We start from the raw sequence: 23,035 nt of genomic DNA on the forward strand, positions 1-23,035 counted from the left end.
TGACCTGCCTTGCTATTAAAATGATATGCAAAATTTACACTGCCCTTGCAAAATGGAAATTTTCTAGTACAAGCTAACTAAGGAAGTGCACCCTTTAATGAATCCAAAGATAGTGCTTCTGGGTTACAATTCCCACATCAACTCTCAGAAGCTAATTCCAGAGAGGGATCTCATTGGGGTGCCAATGATCCAAAAGAACTCTGTGGATGAGGAAGAGGTGCAATAAAAATAATGGAAATAATTAAGGACTGACTAGCAAATAAAGGAGCAGCTTCACAATAACTGTCCAGTCCTCGTTTGGTCTCATTTTCTTTTATTCTTTCCTTGAGGAATGTCATAGGGACTCGATATTTCTCTTCTTGCCATGTGGTGATTTTTTTTATAGCAGAATAAAATGCCCACTTTCACTGGCAAATAGAATGAGGTTATTAGCAGAAGATGAAGTCGTCCTGCTAAATCACAGGGAGCTTCTTATGAGGGACAAGAAATGAGTCCTTGGGAAGCTGGAGAAATTAATCTCTCTCTTTCCTCTAACACACACACACACACACACACACAGTACTACTACTTGCCATCAGTAGCACATCAAACTGCTCATCAAAATAGCATAATACTGGGGCGCCTGGGTGGCTCAGTCGGTTAAGAGTCCGATTTTGGCTCAGGTCATGATCTCATGGTTCGTAGGGTCAAGCCCCGTGTCGGGCTCTGTGCTGACAGCCAGCTCAGGGCCTGGGACCTGTTTCAGATTCTGTGTCTCCTTCTCTCTCTGATCCTCCCCTGCTCACACTGTCTGTCTGTCTGTCTCTCTCTCTCAGAAATAAATAAAACATTAAAAAATAGCTTAATACTATTAAAAATCTTATTTTAAAATGGATCTTTACTCCCTCTGATCTGTAACTTTTCGGAATAACAGATTTTTAGATCGAGTAATTTTGTTATAAATTAAACTTCTGAAATAGTACAAAGTCCCCTGATTTAAAAAAAAATGACTATTTAAATGCTTGCTTATGCCAGAATATGCATTTATGCCTGGATATCCAAAATAAACTTGATGACAAAAAGCGATGCCCCCCACCCCCAATTTAGGACCAGAAGTAATTCCCAGCCTTCACACCTTCAGGACTCTATAAATGCCAATTCCTTTCGGCACTGAAGGATATATTCAGATTTCTCAGCAGCATCAGGTAGAAGTCAAATGTAAACAACAGTTTGCAGACTTTGAGAAAAGTAATAGCAGTTTGAAAACTAGCGTTTGTATTACCTCATGTTCCCTCACTTGTTACGCCAAATTATAAATACACATGTTTGCACAGTCATTTCTTCTCTCTCTCCATAATGTTTCTAGTCCTTGTCTACCTGGGTATGCAGATATTTCCAGGGAAAAAATCTATCACCTTATCAACTCTGCAAAAATGTCTTTGAAAGCCTGAAAAAACTGTTATAGTTTTTGCTATGATTTTAATAATTTACTGATGTTAGAAAGAAATAAATGTAAAGAAATAAAAGGTTATTGCCCAAATGCTTGTTTTAGTTAAAATTCTCATTTGTGTATTAATGTTTGACTTTTTTAGAAATTGCCTCTCTGATCTTTCTTTCTAAACATGTACTATGTTGACCAATTGGCTTATTTATCAAATCCTTACTATTGTTGTTACTTTATATTTGATCCCTTTTCATTAATTGCTTTCTCTTGACTAGTATACCCTGGTCAGTGCAAAGAATGATTTCTGGTCAATGAAAGATCAATACTTAAAGAAGTGTATGAATGTCCCTAGTTTACGGTCTCTTTGACAATTTACACTACCCGGGTACAAGGAACAGAAAGAGGTAAAAGTTGGAGAGAAAATAATATATTGCTCTTATTCCACGCATACCCTATCATTATGAGCTCCTCAAAATGATGCCTGTTTAGTATCATGTGAGATTGTCTATATTATACAAAGAACTTTTGATCGAATATTAATTTCTAGTAGTAGATTTACCCTTGCTACTTCAGTAGGTTTTCCTTATCCCCATTTTATTTTTCAACATCCCATCTACCTGTTTACAAATATCACCTTTAACCAATAGATGTGTATCGTACTGGTCAACAAAGGAAGAGATGCAAGGATAAATGAACAGCGATCTGAGGTAGAGTATGCCAAAGGGAGCATTTTAATATACTGTATTCCAGGGCTATGTAGCTCTTACATTTCTTTATCAGGATATTGGATTCAAGACCCTTTTTATTTTTTTTTAATGTTTATTTAGTTTTGAGAGACAGAGCACAAGCCGGGGGGGGGNACTGACAGCAGAGAGTCCAAAATGGGGCCTGAACTCTGGAACCGTGATATCATGACCGGAATCAAAGTCATATACTCAACCGACTGAGCCACCCAGGTGCCCTGATTAATGATCCTTCTATTCACTCTTAGGAAGAACACTAGGATTCTAATCTGAATTTTGTTCTAATATAAACTTCTTGAATAAATATTGGGTTCATTGTGATTTTCAAAATTGCAGAATAGGAATCCACTGAGGCAAATAGAGTTTAAAAATGATCCTAATTCCACTTAAAATCAGTAACTGAGCTCATTTGTACCTTATGCATAAGGATGCAAAGCTCATGCCCTGTATATCATTGGTAAAACCAACGAGCTCAAATATTTAATATAATCTAAGTATGTGGTTCTATTGACAGTGGTCCCTAAAATGCAGTCAAGTTTATGTTTACTACTTCATCTCTTTCCTTTTACATTTTTCAACTAAGAAACAAATTATAACAGAAGTTGTAAGAGCACTGGCTCTTTCATTGTTTTCCTTTCTTTTTCTTTTAGGTTTTCTTTTTTTGGCTCCAAACGTATTTACCTAAAACCATAGAAAGAAATGCAAAGCATGAACATTTTTGTACAAAGCACTTCTGGTAAAGGGGACAGGTTTCCTAGTGAAAAGAAAAACCAGCAATCACGTGAGTATTCTTCAGCCAATGTAATGAGAAACTTTTCATTCCAAGAAGTAAATATGCAGATATACAGTATAAGAATATCAGATTCTGTCTTGATCACAGTCAAACATCAACTTACACAGTTAAGTGTGTAAAGGAATGTGTGCAGGAAATGTTCATTGATCCTCCTTACACTGAAGGTATACTAAATTTTATTCCTTCATTTATAATTCAATATTATATCATTTTTTAATTTTTTTTACTTTTCCTCTCTTTTTAAAAAATTTTTAATGTTTCTTTTTGAGACAGAGACAGAAACAGAGCATGAGCAGGAGCAGGGGAGGGGCAGAGAGAGAAGGAGACACAATCTGAAGCAGGCACCAGGCTCCAGGCTGTCAGCACAGAGCCTGACGTGGGGCTTGAACTCACTAGACATGAGATCATGACCTGAGCCCAAGTTGGACACTTAACTGACTGAGCCACCCAGGTACCCCTTCATCTTGTTTTTCTCCCTAACAATACTGTGTTTTACTTTCTAAATAAATTCATGTTGAGCAAGTTGTCTTTCTGATTTACCCCTGCTTATTTTGATTCTTTTCCCTTACTATTTCCTGAGGTGATATAAATATCTCTTTTCCAGTTATGTTTCAGCAGTTGATATTCTGAGTGGAAGCAATGCATTTATTTCAGTTACCCTGTGGACTTCTAGTCCTCTGCTTCTAGACACTTTTTCTGTCTTTTTTTGAGACCATATGTTGTATAAGGCTCTGGGAATTGCTGAAGTTGCTCATATATGTTTCATACCATATTTTTAAAAAGTTTATTTATTTTGAAAGAGAGAGTGAGCATGCACGTGCACACACGAGTAGAAGAGGGGTAGAGAGAGAGGGAGAGAGAGTCCCAGGCAAGCTCCAATCCCAGATGTGGGGCTCAATCTCATGCCCCTGGGATCATGACCTGAGCCAAAATCAAGAGTTGGACGCTCAACCAACTGAGCCAACCAGACACCTCTGTTTTATACCACATTTAATTTCAACAGCATATCTTTTGGAAAATGTATGAGCACGCTCTTTTCTTTCATCTCTTTATTTTATTAATTCAATTAGTTGGCCTTCCACTAGCATGAAATGAACGGCTTTTCTAGCTTCCACTGTGAATGTGTTACATCAAAGAGCATTTAGCATGCCATGTTTTATATCAACTAATCTTGTAGCTATATTTTATTTCCGTCACTCACAGACACTTATCAGACTTGAGCTCTGGTAAAAATAAGAAATTTTACCACTTCTCTGTAGAGGAAGATTTTCAAATTCCAGTTAGAAAATCTGTTTTGGTACCATTTGTTCACCAGAGAAGTTGTAAGAAGGTAATGAGAACAGTCTTAGCGATAAGGATTTCACTACCAATCCCGTAGGGTGCCTGGTGACTTGTAAAATGGCGGCAGGTCCACAGGACATGGCCACTGCTCTGTTGTAATCCAAAGTTCCTTTCAGCCTCTGATATATAAAGATATAAAGGAACACTTCTCTTCTGCTTAACAAGGAGAAACAGCAAAGATAATGTGAATAACAGAAACTCAAGGAGAGCATAAAGTACTGTTTAAGGACACAACAGTGCTTGACCAAGCTTTCTCTCTGATGGTGAAAACAACTTGAAATAAGCTTTTTGGGATATCTTTGGAAGTAAGGATTTCTGTGTTGCAGTCATGGGATTTGAGGTTTAGATGCTACTCTGTCCCATTCTCAGTATGCACCTTTGATAAATTATCTTCAACTCTCTGGTCTCACATTCTCTTTCTTGAAAAAGGAAAGGGTTGCATGACATTTGTTTGGTTGCCAAACTGTGGGATATGGATTCTTTGGGAACAGAAGAATTGCTTAAGATTAGAGAATCTGTATGCATGCTATACTTGATGGGGACACTGAACAAATTACATGTTATATAACATGTAGACAGGTCCTATTATTTAAAAGGTGTGGGCTATACTGTGACGGACAAAAATGTATATTCAGTAAAAAAGTGTTAATGAATTCATTAGGGCCTTTGTGTATCAAGTCTTTTCTCTCTCAAAAAATACAAAAAGCAAGAAAAACAGCCACGTTGAAAACTTGGACACAGATACTGATTTTAGCATCAGATACTGATAACACCTTTACATGTTAGCTTATTTAATCGTCGCAAAACTGTGTGAGGCAAATACTATTTGCATCCTGTTTTACACAGATGAGGCAACTAAGACAATTAGGGAGGTCCCAAGTAGTACATCAAGTTAGGAGGATTTGAATCCTGGCAATGCGGAACAGAGCCTAAACTGCTACATAGGACTGTCTTCCTGTTCTACGTTTTCAACCATGTGAGTGATAGTAATGTCTTGACAGTTAAAATGAATTCATGAATTCAAAAGAATTGGGGGGTAATGCTGTTTATGATCCTTTCTATCCCTTAAAATACTAAATCTCCTTTATAAGTCTAATTTCTATATAAGACAGGCTAGGATATGGTTTAAAAACAAGAGTTAATGGCAAACAAATAAAGCAAAACCAAATTAACAGCTATGACAAAAACAAACAAAGAAACAAACAACCATGACTAGGATCTGTTCCTGGTTCTGGTACTTCCAGCTCTGAAAACAGGGAAAATTTCCTCTCCTCTCTATGCCTCAGCTCTCTTTTTTGCAAAAGTAAGATAAGAGTAGTATCTACTCCATAGGCTTGGTGTGTAGGTTAAATAAGAAAATACAAAGTACTTAGAGGCATGCATGACAAATTGTAGGTGTTCAATAAACGTTTGTGGTCATCGTCACTGTTTTTGGTGTTGTTTTGGTCTTGTCTGACCAAGGGTCAAAACTTTGTAGGTTGGAGCCCTACAAAGAAGTTAAATATGCACATTGCTGGCATTGTAAAGAAAGCAGAGATGCAGGGCTGAATACATGGGCTTGGAAGTGAACCAGCTCACCTTGATGCAAGGAGAGAAGACTGAATTTTCCCTGGCAGAATTAGGGAGCAGACCAAGCCAACTGGAAGAGCTTAGGATGCTGTGAGGGAGGCCCTGGCAAACAGGTGTCAGAGTTTTCTCTGCTTTGTTGATGGCGAGAAGCTCTAAAATGATGGTATGCATGGATGTTTGACTCCTATGACCAAATAGGTTGAGTGGGGACTTGCTTTTGAAGAGTGTTTTAGTGCACTGAGGTATACGTTACTGGATAGACAGAAACTATTATACATAAAAAGAGAAGGAGAATATGGCAGGAATAAACTTTCATCAGAACAAATGACAGAACCGGCAGAGAAGAATAAAATGATTAAACAGAATAATTGGGATGAAAATGTTTTCCTTAAGAGAAAACGTGAGCGGATATAAGCGTTCTCAAAAAGTTACCTGGTCTCATGTGAGTAAAATGCACCAAAGGACCAAGCTGTGGTTCTGAAAATATTCAAAGTGCAGGCATGAGAAAACAGCATCCTTTCTGCCAAATTAATCAGGTGAACTACATTTGCAGACAAAGCAGGCTTCTCAGTGCAGGTGAATCGGAAATGGAGTCCTGTTTTGAAAGTGCTTTTAGAAATATTTCCAAATGGGAACAATCATTTCTAAATGTCAGTTCACTGTCTCTAATCTTAAATAATGGAAATATCTCATCACATCCCTATGAGGATATTGAGAGCTTGCTTTGACTTTAAAACCAGAAGAGCTGTTAATTAAAAGCTCATCTCCATGCCATTGTTTTGGGTGAGATGCAGATATTGCATGAATACGAGAGGAAGTCTCCACTCCACTTCACTCTTGAACCTTCATGAAAACACAGTGACACAGGGAGGAAAAGAAACAATTTATATTTTACATTCTATAGAAAATGGGTCCCTGGTAATTAAAAATGTTCTCTCCTTTTATTTAATTGGTGAATTCTCATTCTGGGGTGAAAGGGAGAATGTGTAAAGGTGGATGACTAGCTCATAGCAGCTGTGCTGGCAAGTGGAAGAGTCAAGATTGTCTACCACAGGCTCTGAGTGGCCAGGGATTGGCCCATCTCAGTGCTTCGACGGTTTCTGATAAAAACCAATTCCCTGACTTAACGTCACGAAAGTATTTGTCAAAAGGTGGGCACGTAAGAGATAGGAAAACAAAGTAAGTTAATATTGACAAATTAAAAAGGGACATGAATTTAAATAAAAGCCTACATTGTAAATATTTATTGAGAACCTAATATATGAGATGTTTACTGAGTAGACAAACATCTTTTGAAATATTAATTCCATAATTCTTATGATACGAACACACTTCACCTGAGTGGCTGTCACATCACTAATTTTAGAGTTTCAAGAATTTTAATGTTTATTTGTTTCTGAGAGAGAGAGAGAGAGAGAGAGAGAACGTGAACAGGAAGGGGCAGAGAGAGACACAGGATCCAAAGCACGCTCCAGGCTCTCAGCTGTCATCACAGAGCTTGACGTAGGAATCGAACCCACGGACCATAAGATCATGACCTGAGCCGAAGTCAGACGCATAACCGACTGAGCCACCCAGGCCCTCCTAGAATTTCAAGTATTTCAAACATTACTGAAAAACTCAGGGCAAGAAAAATTAGAGCATATGCCAACTCAATTTTCATAACTATTTAGAAAAAGAAAAGAAATGAAGATACATAGAAAATCAATTTTAAAATCCAGTAATATATTTATTTTTATTAAAAACTCTCCTGCCAAAAAAAGCTATAAAATAAATGCTAATATTTATATTTAACAAGTATTTCCTGATAAGCTACATTCTAAGGGGTAGCTAGAAGTATTTAGAAACACCGTATATTCTACCCATTTGTCTTCACAGGACATCTCACAAAACTGCCTAGAGGCAAACAGGCAAGAGAAGATGGACTGGCCTTTACAACCTCACCAAAGAAAGCACTCTTTCTTTCCAACCCGGATGAAATCAGGGAAATGAGATTCTCAGAGGATTCAGCCTTGAACTATTTAGAAGACCACTATTCCACCAGACTTTCTTTTCTTCATCTCTTACGGTAGTTACCAAGTTTTCAGGTGATTATTGAAGCTAATTCCTGCTGTTTTCCATATGAGAAATCGATATGTATTCTGTTGGCATTTGTCCTACACTATGGATTAAATGTTCAGTTTGTATTCACATTGTCAGCATACGGCTTCAACTGACATCCTATGCAAGTTACTGACAGGGGAAAGGAAGGTGTTGAAACTATAATTTTAATTATTAAAATTATTAACCTTTATCTCTCAAATATTATGTGCTGGATATTTACAGGCACACTTTATGGAATTACATTGGCTGTTATACTTGTAGAAAGGCTAACTTAGGTTAAACCACTCCGAACTGATGTAACAAGTTTGGACTATTTTTGGAAATGATTTTAACACACTGCTCCCGAAGGCCTAGGTATCTAGTTACATGAAAAAACATGGAATGAGAAGAATATGTCTGACTCATAAAGTCTACTTCAAAAAACATTTTACGTAAACGAACATGATAAATAAGAATGACTCATGGCCAATGTTTTATGGTTTATGCTAAGCTCTGAAAAGTGTGACGTGTACTGAGTATTTCATAATAATAACAACAGCAGAAAGAGTCACAAAGGTGACAATACTAGCTGTTACTTAATGAGAAACAACTGTGTGGCCCGTATTCTGTCACTGCATACTGGTATCTCCTTTAATGTTCATAGGACTCCATGAGGCAGGAGTCATTATTCCCATTTTACAGATGAGAAGATTGAGGCCCATCAAGGTTAAAGGAGATCTCACAAATAGTAAGGCAGGGAAGCAAGGCTGGAACCCAGATGACCGCTAAGCCCCAGTTCTGAGTAGTGAGTAGTTGTGTACTCACTAACTCACACTTCCATCAATCTTCCCTCTCTCTTCAATCCAAGCCCTATTCCATATGCCCAGAGAAAAGAGAGAAACGGAAGGCCTAAACTTTAGATCACAAGCCTAATGACTTGGAAGAGAGCCTTATTATTCTCTCTTGCACTAAATAATGAGCTTCTGAAAGATATAATTAAGATTCTCAGGAACAAGCATGATAACAACTTGTAGGAGTCAACACTACACCTTTGCCTTTTTTCAGCTCTCTTCTTTCAAACGCATCCCCTATTCACAGATTAACCTCACCTCTTATTGCAGTTAAACTGTACAGGGACCTTCAAAAAGTACCCTGCGAACTATATAGAACAAAAACGGCATTTGTTAGTCAAGCGATCTCATTAAGGGGCAAAACTCTAACCGTTGACTCGGAGCTCTAATATCCTGCAGAATTTGACCTGGGTGGGACCAAGGCCCAGATGCTGGCTTTTGTTAAAGGGTATGATTAAATAGAAGGGAGATGTGAAACAGCCCTAACAGCGCGCCGTTTTATACTTTATCTTGCTGCTCAGAGTCTGCTCTTTTTGGAGGAAAAGCCTATTTCCTGACAGAGTAATTGGTTCTGATTCCACAGCTCTCTATGTAAATGTGCTTCCTTCCATGAGGCCCTAGAAAGCTTTGAGTTGTGTGGGAAATAGAAAAAAATCAAATGGACTCAACTCATTGAGAAGCTACACAGCACAGTCCCCAAACAAAGTTAGGCACAGTAAACAAAGCAAAAGTCACAGAAGAAAAAGTGTACTCAGCAGGGGGAATTGCTCATGATTAATATCAACAGCAAACCAGCCACAGCCTGCCCGGCAAACCCAATACCTTTCCCAGTCAACAGTATGCACCCACATACAAGTGCTACAAAAGTAATGCTTAGCCCAGCGCAAGTCACGCCGTTGTAAGGTGATTATGGAGTAATAATAAAAGTCAGATTTAGCAGTGTTCAGACAAATGGGTAAATGTAACTGGGCAATCAAAATTATGATGCAAAGGTTAATTTAGGCAAAAAGGTAGAATTATAAAGGCACTATGCCCGCAGAAAGCATTTTCGTTTACATTTATTAGCTTCTCTACCAGTACTCTATTTATCGAAGTATAATAGAACCCATTCCTGGTCATGAATTACCGGAGATGTATCTTAACTAGAGGAATTTAAACACGTAACAGCCTCTAATACGAAAGAAGGTATTTTAATAACTGGGAGTTTGGCAGCCCGATAAAACATTATGATCATCTTGAGATTTACAGTGAAGTTCGCAGCCCTGCTTAATGGAAACAGGCTGCACCTGAATCCTCCCGCTTTGCGGAACCACACGCTGCCTCAGGACCACAGTGTGTCAGATTACAGAACAGAGGAAGTACTCCACTCTCAAAAAGACATAAGCTTGCCAGGACTCTGAACACTCTGTCAAGAGTAAATATGTGTTTCCTGGATTTGGACACAGTCTGGAGAAGAGCTCAAAACCATAAACTGATCTGAATCTGCTGCCCATCAGCTATGTGACCGGGAGCAGGTGCTTCAGTGTTCTCATCTTCTAAATGGAGAAAATAACACCTCTGACTTTCATGGAGCTGTTTTGAATAGCTAAATAGATCTCAGTGGCATATACTGAATGCTCAATAAATATTAGCTATTATTACATTCATTATTATTAATTTGCACTCAATATTTAACTTTTTTTTTTAAATGTTTTATTTATTTCTAGGAGAGAGAGAGAGAGACAGCGTGAGCAGGGGAGGGTCAGAGAGAGAGGGAGTCACAGACTAGAACAGGCTCCAGGCTCTGAGCTGGCAGTCAGCACAGAGCCCGACGCGGGGCTCGAACCCACAAACCGCGAGATCATGACCTAAGTGAAAGTCGGACGCTTAACCGACTAAGCCACCCAGGCGCCCCTGCACTCAATATTTATCTTAAATGCCATTCTGCCTTTTAATTTCTGTGAGCACTGTTATGTGACTTTCCTCATGTAAGAAGTAGAGATAAGCCCTGGAATGACAAAGGAGGTATGAGAAGGAATGGAAAAACAGAGGAAGAGGGAGGGAGGAAAGAAGGACACAGTCTAGACCAGGGTCTCGAAATGTTGAGTATTTAACTGAGGCAGGGAGATTAAAGGGCATTACTCCAACAGACAAGGCAAAGGAAGAATGTCCAAGGTCCTGCTTGCTCCACTTCCGCTTCCCCCCCCTCCTGTTTTCTTCCTTTTCCTTCCTTCCTTCTCTCTTCCTTTTCCCCCTTCCTTCACCCCTCCTTTCCTTCCTTCCTTCCTTCCTTCCTTCTTCCCTCCCTTCCTTCCTTCCTCCCTCCCTCAGCAATTACTAAACCCTTAGAATATTACAAAAGGACATTCTATAAAAAATTCATTATCAAAGAACCAAAAGATTAGATATTAGGTAAAGAGGATACTGCATAACTGAACAAAACTAAGACAATTTCAGTGCCATTACATGTGTGAGTTATGTAGGAACAAACAAGTTAGAGGAGTTCTCTGTTCTCAGGGAGCTTCTATTTTAGTAGCGAGAGAGAGTGCTTTAAGGAACACATAAATATATGTAGGAAAGTATCAAATGATGATAGTGGCTATGAAAAAAACGTTAGGAGGTTGATGCCATGAAAATGAACTCAAGAGAACTACTTTGGGCAGCATAGACAAGAACAGGGTTCATTCTTCTAATTCTGAGTTGAGGTTAACATTCATACGTAGAATGGAACATTTTCAGTACACAGCTTGGTGACTCTTTATACAAGTATGTATCTGTGCAATTATCACACAGATCAAAGTCCAGAACATTTTTAGAAATTCGGTTTATTTTTTCATAAATGATATTGTGTTACATACCTAATTATCTTAAGTTTTTAAAACCAGGCACCATTTTAAGGTCTCTCCACATTATGCGGTTCACTTGTGGCTTGAAATTTCTGTACACACCTCCTGATGTGTACACAATGTGCATTAGCCACATTTTTACTGTATTTACTTACTTTATAGTCCAGTAGTGGACTCCAAGGTGACTTCCAACATTCCAATACTCTGAATAATATTGAAAGGAACATCCTCAGACATGAGCCTTTACTGAGCTATGTGGGATTTTTTTAAATACATGATGAGAGCAGAAAGTCAGTGACTGGGTCTATGAGAACAGTAAGCTGACCAATGCCACACTGCTTTCTAGAACACGCATCATGCTGTACTCCCAAGAGCAGTGTCTTTGATTGTTGTTGTTTATGTTTGCATGCTCTGATGTCTCCAGATTTTGAAAATCTTTTCACACAATACTAAAACTTTTGATTTTCCTTCTCTTATATTTGCTGTTCCTTCCCTTGGCACATTTCTCAAAGTGGGAGGCCATCCCTTTCTGGACCATTTGTAAGGGGAGTGTTATTAAGGAGGTAACACTTCTGCTGAGGTGTGATTAACAGGGAGGAGCGGGCCTTGAAAAGATCAGCAAGTCCCAGGCAGAAGGAACATCCAGAACAACAGCCCTAAGGCAGGCCTGAGCTGGCCACGCAGAGGGAATAAGGAGGAACACCCAGCGTGGCTGGAACACGGTAGGAAAGGGCGGAAGGGGTCCAGAGGAGGTCAGACAGGGAGAAGGGGCCACAAACAGTCCTGTGATTCAAAATCTGTCAGACAGTGCTCAAGTTTTCTTGTTCCATTTGCTGAATTTTTAATGGTGAACCTGACCTTTTACCAGCCATCAATGAATGGAGAATGACAAGCACAATTGTAGCTGATATACCTCTGAGAGTTTAATAGTAATAAAAGTAGATCAACAATTGTGATTCAAAGCACTGAGAACATCATAAAAGTAGATTCTATAAAAATCTCAGTAACAAAGAGCTAAAAGATTACATATTAGGTAGAGGGGATATTGTGTAGCAGAAAAAGACACATCACTGAGAGAACCTAGAAAATTGCTTTCTCCTCATGGGAAAAGCCAAAGAGAATAATAATATACTTATTTCATTAGGCCAGTCTGTGGAGATGTTTATCTCAAATTAATATAGAAATGGGTCTACACAAGGCAAGGGATTTTGAGCTTTAAATTTAAGGACAAACTGTTTTTCTCATTTATGAAGTCAAAAACTCAGAGCGTAGTCAGTTAACAGCTGTAACATGGGGGGGAAAGTCTCCATCTGATTAGGGCAAACATTCCCGAGTCTCAATAAAATATATACACTTTCCAGATGTTGATTAAGCATCTAGCACTGTCTATCTAGAAAAGAGAGTGCTTTAGGGGCGCCTGGGTGGCTCAGTCGGTTTCATGTCCAACTTCCGCTCAGGTCAGGACCTTGGCGTCTGTGAGTTCCAGCCTCACATCGGGTTCTGTGCTGGCAGCTCAGAGCCTGAAGGCTGCTTTGGATTCTGTGTCTCCCTCTCTCTCTGCCCCTTCCCCACTCATGCTCCGTTTCTCTGTCTCAAAAATAATAAACATTTAAAAAATGTAAAAAAAAGTGTGTTTTGGAAACAATGTGCTACAAAGCTCTTAGAGAACAGAGACAGAAGATTTATTTTTATATCCATCTGGTATGCAGCAAAATAGCAAAGGATCTATCTTGGGAGTGACATCCAGAGTGTACATTTTATCGGGACACATTACACCCCATCTCAACTGGTCTGTCTGACCGACAGTAGAGTCATGAGGCTCATTATTGTCTAAACTGTCCACATTAAGAAAGGAAGCAAAGAACAGCAAACACTGAGGAGAAGTATTATTTTATCTGCAAATAAATGAATGAAAATTTTCAAGTGTTAAAAGGAAAGTGAAACTCTCTTTTAACTCATTTGACTTGAAAAGATGGTGAGGAGCCATAAAAGCGAGGCTGAAGAAAGTTTTTAGGCATTTGCAATAGATGTTAAAATAACCATCACAAATCAGAAAACCTCTGCCTTTTTTCTATTCATCAGTGGCTTCGGATTTCAAATAAAGATATGATTTTAATCACTTCTTGTTACTCTGTGATGATAAGTAATTTGATGTGCATGAAAGTGCTTTGTACTCACAGAAAAGTCTGCAAACACAGGGCTCTTATTATTTCAAATACATACATGAAAAAAGGCTTAATGTGCAATGAAAACAAAATATGTTAATAGAGCAATATGATACAATGTAAATAATATAAATTGATACAGTGATCAAAAAATGGAATTCATAGAGTAGCCTGAAAAGGCTAGATTACATACTCCCTTGCACACACTTACAGTCTTCATTCTGTTTCCCTGCAAAGTGTTCGTGTCCTTCTCTGTTTCTCCTACTAGTACCTAAGCAACTCGGAGCCGCAACATCATCCTCATCTGTACGGCCCAGGAGGATGAGAGGGGTAAGAAACGTGAGAATTCATGTAACTACACCCAGGCAGCAGCTGAGGGCAACACACGGGCTTTGGAGAACAAAATCAAGATTTGTCTGATTCAACGAATCTGTAATCAGTGTGCTAAAAGCCTTCATCATTGCCTGTCATATGTTTATACACAGACACACAGACGATGACACACACACCTGGTCTCAGCCACTGGTCACCTCAGGTCACATACCCGAGGACACCTTCTCACTCCACACCCCCAACCTCCCATTCTACCCAGACTTGGCGATCTTGTGCTCTTCCCAGCACTAGGGTCCTCGCCCTCACCCTCCCTCTGCCTCCACTGCTCACCCCACCCCCAGTCTTTCCCTGGCTGACTTCTTGCCACTGAGGCCTGGCCTGGGCTGGCCTCTTTCCTGACCAGTGCCTCTAAAGCAGCCTCCCCTCCCTGAAACTGTGCTATCACCCAGGTTTATCTTCATAGCTTTTCCCATTCTCTCCCGTTTTACTGCTTATTGATCTTGTTTATATTAAAACTTGTTGCCCTGGTGCCAAAGCAATTAGTCTATCTCCAGATGAGTTAGGACCTAGCTTAAGTTTCTGTCTGGCCCTCAGCTTGGAACAACAAGCTTGAATTGGTCTCCCTATGAATACATATTTATAAAGCATTTATGACAGTAGCTGGCATTTAGTAAAATTCATATAAGTGCTTGATCAAACAACAACAAAAACAATGAAAAGCAACAATGAATTCAGGCCACGCCCACCCTGGCTAATAGGTACTCAACCCTTGACAAGTTATCTTCCTGTTTTGAGTCTGGGTTTCCTTATTCTTAAAGACGGGAGGAATACTTCTTCCTTCATAGGGTTTTTGTCAAGAGGAAAATGTGAAAATTAAGAGAGAAGTATTTAACATTGCAGGTGTTCAAAAAAATATTACTTCTTTTTTCCACTGCTTCTGTCTAAATTTTTAAAACTGCTTTAATGTGTGTTCAAATTCTGTTCTGAAATAGTTAACTTTTGGTAACGTGAATGGCAGTGATGGAAGTGTATCACCTGACAGGAAAGGTATTAAGGGTTGTTGGCTAAGCGTGGAAATGAGTAGCTTGTTTCACCTGTGGTTGCACTTGTATAGCCTCAGTGCAATTTGTATGAGCCTCAATTTATTGCTCAGCACACAGCATGCAAGTGTCTTTATCTTATGCCTCTCCACCACTACACTATGAGCCACATGAAGGCAACCACGGTGTTTACATTTGTATCTGTTTTTTGTTTTTTTTGAGAGAGCAGGAGAGAGCTAGTGTGAGCAGGGAAGAGGCAGAAGCTGGGGNAAGTAGGCTCCATGCTGAGCCTGGAGCCCAACGTGGGACTTGTTCCCACAACCATGATGAGATCATGATCTGAGCTAAAATCAAGAGCTGGACGCTCAACCAACTGAGCCACCCAGCTTTCCTACTGTTTGTATCCTTTAAGCTCAGCAACAGAGTGGGTATAAAATTAATGCTTGGTTGGGGTGCCTAGGTGGCTCAGTTGGTTGAGCTTCTGACTTCAGTTCAGGTCATGATCTCGTGGTTTGTGAGTTGGAGACCCGCATCTGGCTCTGTGCTGACAGCTCTGAGTCTGGAGCCTGCTTCTGAGTCTGTGTCTCCCCCTCTCTCTGCCCCTCCCATGCTCATGCTCTGTCTCTCTCTTTCAATAATAAATAAACATTAAAAAAATAAAATTAATGCTTGGTGAATTAAATGAATTAGTTATAGTGGAGGAATCTAGTGGAGGATTCATGACTAGTCTCTTTAGAGCTGGCTGTATCCTATCAATAAAAAGGGTAGGCTGTTTAGAGTAGAGATTTATAACTGGGTGTTAAAATAGTTAAAAATAAATTTCTAAAAGATGTCTCCAATTAAAATTTGTCAGCCCGTTTTACACAAAGAAACGATTCTCCAAATTAATAGAAGTCTCTTCTGAGTTTCTCCTTCAAAGATCCCATTACTTTTCCTTTTAACTTTCCCAGTTGTTTCTCTTCAAACAGAAGGTGTTCCTAATAATCTCCATTTAACAGATGGGAACACTGAAGTTCAGAGCTGCTGGGAAATTGCTTTCTCAAGCAAGAGCCCCATCCCGGTTGGGGTCATGATAGAAGTTTTGTATCTTCCATTACTCTTTCAATTAGAAGCTGCTTCCTGGTAATTAACACATTCTCTTTAGCCTGAAAAATAATCATCCTTTGTACAGCTCCGGTGTGGAAAATTCCTATTTGAGCAAGACTTATTTTGGAAAGTTTTAGAAGGAATTGCGATTGCAGGCCATTGTGAAAATCGCTGTGCCATTTTAGGTTTAAAAGTGTAATTGTGATCAACAATTCCCTGCAACCATGGCAACACAATTTGCCCCTTTCTACTTGTTTACTTTTAAGGAATTAGAGGACTATTTAAGGATTAAGATTACCATGCATGCTACACCCGCTGACCTTTACAAAGGATAAAATAACAGCTCTGGGTACTCAGCCTTATAAATCAGTGTTGGTGATTACTCTGGGGTATAGAGGTGTACATGAACATTTCAGTTCTTAGAAACTACTTATAATGAATAATCCAGGGGTAACTATCATATTTTAAGGACTGATTTGCACACCAAAGCATATTTTCATATAGTATTTATGTTTGTATAAGTTTGTGGATCACTGTTTAATATCAGCTAAGAGATCAAAGAGGTTTCCAAATAAGAATACATTCATATTTTTCCCTACATCTATTAAAGATGCATTAATATTTGTATAAAAAGAAAAGGGAAGAGAAACTCAGGAGGAATAAACGTGACCTTGCTGAAGAAAAAGGCTTCGAAACTGACAGGTTATATGTGGCTGGAGACGATGAGACCAGCTCTGTTATTGATGAAAATATCAAAAAAAAATTAATGCATTCTGGTTCCACTAGTTAATAAGATCCAATTTAATTTACTGGTGAAGCTGAATCACTATACAAGATAGGTTTTCTTTACAATTTTTTAACTGTTCATACTGAAAAAGAGGTTCAAACTGTCCTTATTATAACCAAATTAGTTTTCGCAAAAGCATGTACTCGAGATAAAAGACAGACTAGGAAAACAGTATTTACAGAAACACTTGTTTATCAACTCCGCTCTAAGCCAGTCTTTAATCCCTGCATTTGAATGTGAACACTCTGTTCATAGTCTCATTCATTCTCTCGCAGTTATCTGAAACACACTGATTCAGGGGCCCAATTAAACATTAAAAAACAGCATTTATTAGAACCATTATAAACTATGACATCCTTCTTTCTCTTAGTAAATTGAGCCTGAGGAACATAATTTAACTGACTGCATGAGGGTTAAGCAATATAATGTCATGTGGTGTAATAATGTGAGGTCCAGGGACACCTGAACAAGCTGCAGACATGCAGATCTTAAAAGTGTGCGGTCTGCTTCTGGGTCTTCTCATTTCCCTCATTTTCTGCTACTTGGTAGGTCATTTTTCCAGAGTCACTCATTCTTCCAACCGTTCTCAAATACCCAAGCCTTTATAGCAGCCGGCATTTATTTTTATTTTTTTACTTACTTATTTCTCATAGTTCATTGTCAAGTTGGTTTCCATATAACATCCAGTGCTCATCCCAACAAGTGCCCTCCTTCAGGCCCATCACCCCTTTACCCTTCTCCCCCACCCCCATCAACCTTCAGTTTGTTCTCAGTATTCAAGAGTCTCTCATGGTTTGCCTCCCTCCCTTTCCCCAACTACTTTTTCCCCTTACCCGCCCCCATGGTCCCCTGTTAAGTGTCTCCTGTTCCAGATATGAATGAAAACATATGGTGTCTGTCCTTCTCTGCCTGACTTAGCATAACACCCTCGAGTTCCATCCACGTTGCTACAAATGGCCAGATTTCATTCTTTCTCATTGCCATGTAGTATTCCATTACATATATAAACCACATCTTCTTGATCCATTCATCCATTCATCAGTGGATGGACACGTAGGCTCTTTCCATGTTTTGGCTATTGTTGAGAGTGCTGCTATGAACATTGGGGTACATGTGCTCCTATGCATCAGCACTCCTGTATCCCTTGGGTAACTTCCTAGCAGTGCTATTGCTGGGTCCTAGGGGAGTTCTAGTGTTAATTTTTTGAGGAACCTCCGTACTGTTTTCTAGAGCACAGCCAGCATTTTAGATCTAGTTTAACGCACAGGCTTGGCTGGGAATCACTTATGAATGAAGCCCGTCTTCCTCTATAAATAAACTTTGCAAAAGATACGAGGTCTTTTATGTTTCTTAGGCTGGAGGGTATGTTCCCCAGGAGCAGAAACCTGGGTGCCAGGGATACTCGAGGCCCCAGGGTTCCCGCGGCACATCTTCTGAGGGCATCAATTTTACCTCGTGGATATATGATAGGGTAGAAGGCAAAAACTACATGATTCTTCAAAGTGACATGTGAGACTTCAAAGGATTCTTGGATTTATGGTTGCTCTCCCAGGGCTATGTCCCAGAAACCCTAAGGTCTCTGTTTTTTCTCTCCTCTTCCTAGTTAAAAAAAAAAAATACAGAAGCACCGCTTAAGGCATGGGTATCAAATTATGTCATAAATACATGAGGTTTCTAATGATCTATCTAAGGTCTAATGGTAGTTTTTTTTTTTTTTTCATTTTCATTTTAGTAACAGCCCAACAAATGGAGCCTCATTTAAGCTCACAAAACTTTAAATCTTTGGAACTCAATACTTGCTACCATGTCTTACTTAGAGCCATGCCTTTTTATCCTTCTATATCATAAAATTTTCTCCTTCTATATCACAAAGAAACCTCCTATACCACATTGTCTTAGATAAGAAGATAGTAAACAACATTTAAAGTGTGCCAGTAGGTACATGGCCCTTGTTCATTGAGTGCATGCTATCTACTAAGCATGAACTTTGGCTCTAAAAATACAGAACTAAAAACTTTTTCTTTTCTAAATGTTTTTTATTTATTTCTAAGAGAGAGAGAGAGAGAAACAGCATGAGCAGGGGAGGGCCAGGGAGAGAGGGAGACACAGAATCTGAAGCAGGCTCCAGGCTCTGAGCTGGCTGTCAGCACAGAGCCGGACATGGGGCTCGAACCCACAAACTGTGAGATCATGACCTGAGCTGAAGTCGGACGCTTAACTGATTGAGCCACCCAGGCGTCCCCAGAACTAAAAACTTAAGCTAGGTCCTAACTCATCAAGAGATCGACTCTAATTGCTTTGGCACCGGGGCAACAAGATCAATAAGCAGTAAAACGGGAGAGAATGGGAAAAGCTATGAAGATAAACCTGAGTGATAGCATAGTTACAGGGAGGAGAGGCTGCTTTAGAGGCACTGGTCAGGAAAGAGGCCAGCCCAGGCCAGGCCTCAGTGGCAAGAAGAAGTCAGCCAGGGTAAGACTGGGGGTGGGGTGAGCAGTGGAGGCATAGGGAAAGCAAGGGCAAGGACCCTACATGCTCAGAGTTCTGAGGGGGAGCTCAAGGCCATCAAGTCTGGGTAGAATGGGAGGTTGGGGGAGTGGAATGAGAACATGTCCTCGGATAGGTTGAGGTCATGTGTTTTGGACCTTGTGGGCAGTGTAAGGAATTTGGCCTTGACTTTATCTGTGTTAAGGACCTGCTGTAAGCAAGGAAGTAACATGACTGAATTTGCATTTTAAAGCAGGTGGCTACTGTATGCACCAGGAGAGGCTGGGGTGGAAAGAGGCCTTTGGGAGACTCCTCTGGAGACAGAGACTGGCAATTTCAACCAGACTTGGTGAACTGCAAAACCTGTGCATGACCTTGATGAGTGGAATTGCCGAAAGAATACGAAATGTAAGGGAAGAGAAGCATATACCATATTTCCCATGAATTCTCTCATGGACTCCTCCGAAGTCAGGAGGACAATGATTGTCCCTTTGTGCAAGGTCACAAGGAGCTGTGTGGGTGCGTCAGGATTGAAACTAGAATTTGGGACTCCACCCAGTTTATAATGGAAATTGATCAGTTCAGAAACTCTAGTTCTTCAGCCAGAGGTGACTCAGCCCTAAGAGGCTGAAGGTCTAATCCATTCATGGTCTGACCTGGTGTTTCTTTCCTCTACAATCCCCCAGGCTGCAAAGCATTTGTGTTCAGTACTTTAAATTTTCAGTTTTTTTCTGCTCAAGAGTATATACCCATAAAAATGTTACAGGAAACAGAAGTTTGCTTAAGGTGATAATGCAAACATACAGAACTTCCTGGCCTTTGAGAAATTTCTGACCTTCTTATTTTGGTTTGTCATTACAACCATTAATATACGGGGTTGATTCTGATTCTCTTCTAGTTCGTTTTTCTCTCTTCTCTCTTGTTGTTAGGTTTATTGATATTCCATGTTCTGCTTCCCCAAGGCTTACTTAACCAGGAAACTTCTCCTTATCATGGAAAACAATATTTTACAAGCCTTCTCCTCCTTGATGTCTTCTCACTTCCAAATTCATAATACTTTCATCCATTTGGCTCTTATGGGATTTACCATTCTCTGTATTTTCTTACTTAGGCCTACATCTAATAACCCCTCTTACACATCATGAGCTTTCTGAGTTGATTTTATGGTAGAACACTCATCCCTAGTACACTTACTTTGAAAACAGCAGGTATAAAATAAATATATAAAAAAAAAAAACCATAATCTAAATTGCTAGGCTAAATTTATCTCTATAATGAGTCCATTCCATTTCAGAGAAGATGCCAAGGGATCAGGGATTTTCTTTTTTAATTCAATGTGATGAAAGTGAATGGACAAATATTTATTTCATCAAGTACTTCTTTATAAGCCTTTCCAACATGCTGGAGATGTACACATGAAACACAGAGAGTAAAAGGAAGATGGCTAAGTCTTCTCAATGTCTGTTCCTCTGGTTTATCTAACTGGGGGAACTTGAATGTGGTCAAGTCATTTCCATGCCTGCCTCTCTTTGATTACAACTCCATTTCTTCCTCCCAACTGAAATTTAAAAGTCTGCTTCCTCTTGAGAGAAACTAAGAAAAGAGTTTTCTTATAGAACTCAACATGTTCTTAAAATAACCAGGAGACAGTGTGCTATAATGAAAAGGATTAGTCATCAGGAAACCTGAGATTTAATATGGCATGGCCATATACTATGTGATTTTATTCAAATCAATTGACCTACAGAGGTCTCAAGTTTCCTCATCTGTAAAATAAATTAAAGTAGATTTTTTTACAGTATGTTTTGTGGCTGGCACACTAGGGCAACAACAATGTAGTTTTCTCTGGAACTATTGTGTTGTTGTTGTTGGTGGTGGTGGTGGTGGTGGTGGTGTGTGTGTGTGTGTGTGTGTGTGTTTTGTCTGTGGGGACATTTTTAGAGTAAGAAAAGAAGTGAAACAAGATGGATTAGACAAAAATGATTCATTTTACAACTATAGAGACTGTATTAATAGCCCTTACTACTTGTGCTTTTGAAAAATTCAAACACAAAATGTTTTTCACAATAACCCAAAATGCAGAGTAAATGTTACAGTCAAAGATACTTATCATAGAATTATTACTGCAAAAGTACAATTTAAATGACTCAGATAATGAGAAATGAAGAACTAGTTCCTTCACATGATAAAGAATATCTATGAGAACAGCAAAAAGAAGTACCCTTAGTGATACCCTAGTAATGGGATTCTCTTCAGATATATTAAAAAAAAAAATAGCTCTTGTCATGGTATCTTGTGGGAACATATGAGCATCACCAAAGAATCCTAACTATACTGTCCAGAAAAGTTGAATGTATTAAATATGAAAAGCTAGGTAGTCTTCTTGTATACTTGCCACAATCTTTAGAAAAATTATATGTAAATGGCTAGACAACACAATTTAAAAAGATATGTGTAGCTTATGCAGAAAAGAACACTGAAAAAAACACTGTGACTTTAACGCAGAAGATATATACCATATTCATGAATGTAAAGTCTCAACAGTATAAAGACATCAACTTTCCCAAAATAATATGCAAATATGAGATAATTCTAATTAAAATCTTAAAAAGTTTTGAATGTGATGATTTTTATGTGCATTTAGAAGAATGAATATATTTGAAAGACAGTAATTTTTTTTTGGCAAATAAGTTGTGTAACAGAAGTACATACCCTACAAATTATTAAAACATTATGAAATGTAGCACTTAAAATATTGTAATGATGCTGTAGGAACTGAGTAAGAGAATAAAGAATTAAAAAATTGATCTATGGATGTACATATGTAAGTATAATCTATTTGATATATTTATTTAGAAATTTATCTACTTATTCTGAGAGAGAGAAAAAGTATGAGCAGAGAAGGCACAGAGAGAGGGAGAGAGAGAATCCCAAGCAGGCTCCATGCTGTCAGTACGGAGCCTGACATGGGGCTCAACCCCATGAACCATGAGATCATGACCTGAGCTGAAATCAAGAGTTGGACTCTTAACCGACTGAGCCACTTAGGTACCCATCTATATGATATTTTTAAATGATTGGGGTGACATTTCAAAGAACTGGGGGAAAGAGTGGATTATCCACTGATGAGTGCTAGGATGGATGGGTTTCCATTTAACAAAAATTATGTCATATCCCAATCTCACACATTATACCAAACAAATTCTGCATAGACTAAAATGAAAATTTTATAATATATGATGATACTAAAAGAAAAATATAGATGAACAGATTCATAATATGGGGACTTTATCGAGAATAATACCTAAGACTGAAAATCATATATGAATCAAAGAGATTTAACTATAAAAATTTCTAATAAAGTAGAAAGTCAAAATAAGCAAGCAAATATGAAGTCTACTAAACATAGTAATAAAAGGTGACAGATTACGAAAAATGTGCCAAAAATGACAAACAAAATGCTAATCATCTTAAAATATAAGGAATGATTTAAAGACATTATTTTTATAG

The 23,035-nt window shown here is 38.8% G+C and overlaps 1 protein-coding gene across 1 annotated transcript in view; it reads right to left on the reverse strand.

Moving 5' to 3' along the window:
* CNTN3 (contactin 3) overlaps positions 1-23,035 on the reverse strand; it is a 220,247-nt gene that overhangs the window by 104,290 nt on the left and 92,922 nt on the right. The gene's annotated exons all lie outside the window — the stretch shown is intronic.

Source organism: Crocuta crocuta, unplaced genomic scaffold (genome assembly GCF_008692635.1).
Source record: "Crocuta crocuta isolate KB4526 unplaced genomic scaffold, BGI_CrCroc_1.0 scaffold126, whole genome shotgun sequence".
NCBI lineage: Eukaryota > Metazoa > Chordata > Mammalia > Carnivora > Hyaenidae > Crocuta > Crocuta crocuta.